This window comes from Phodopus roborovskii, unplaced genomic scaffold (assembly GCF_943737965.1).
Source record: "Phodopus roborovskii unplaced genomic scaffold, PHOROB, whole genome shotgun sequence".
Lineage (NCBI taxonomy): Eukaryota > Metazoa > Chordata > Mammalia > Rodentia > Cricetidae > Phodopus > Phodopus roborovskii.
In genome coordinates this window covers 18,485,626-18,486,440 of record NW_026126567.1, presented here as the reverse complement: position 1 = coordinate 18,486,440, position 815 = coordinate 18,485,626, and the positions used below count along the sequence as shown (strand labels likewise).

The following is an 815-nucleotide window of genomic DNA, read 5'->3' as shown; positions in this document are numbered from 1 at the left end:
CAAGTTAACAGTCAATATTAGTTATCTGTGCCTGGGGCTATGACTTAGCTGATATGAGCGCTTACTGTGCAAACACAAGGACCTGCGTTCAGATCCCCAGCAACCACGTAAAAGCCAAGCGTGGCCACATAACGAGCCTGTGAGCCCAGTGCTGTTAGGGGTGAATGAAGAGTGGAGAGTGATGGAGCATGACACGCAATGTCCTCTGGCCTCTTCACTCATATGTGCAGGCATTGTCACCAACACACATGTGCACACGTATACCACATGAGCTCGCACACACACACTGGGGAAGTTTCTAAAGCATTAGAAAATCAGGGCAATGCTTGATCTTAGCCAGAAGGCCAAGAAGCGATACATGTCCTCTATCTGAGGACAATATATTAAATGGAATTTTGGAACCAGGAGTTGGAATAGGAGCAGCTTGCTCTGTCCACTCCATGCATTGACCTGGTATTACAGTACCTCCAGGAATGGTGGACCAGAAGGAGGAGAAGGAAGAGGAAGGGGAGAAGGAGAAGGAGAAGGAGAAGGAGAAGGAGAAGGAGAAGGAGATCAGGGCAAGTGTTAGATTTCTATCACTTTCACCTGCTGGCAGAGCTGCCTTGGGGATTATTTTTGGCATTGTGAGCTCCATGGTGCTGGGCATTTTGCTACACAGATTCCGACTCTCTGTTCTCCCAAGTGACTCGCTGAGCCCATCCGTCTGCCTTGCCCCAGCTCTATTCCTGCCCACTGCCCTGCAGGTACCCCACCTGCCCACCACACCCCCCTCAGGGAAACCATTGCATCAGATCACAGTGACCCTGGCATGG

At 50.6% G+C, this 815-nt stretch overlaps 1 pseudogene; it reads left to right on the top strand.

The window, feature by feature from the left end:
• Positions 1–322: 322 nt before the first annotated feature.
• On the top strand, positions 323–487 carry LOC127235439 (uncharacterized; annotated as a pseudogene).
• The last annotated feature ends 328 nt before the right edge of the window (positions 488–815 follow it).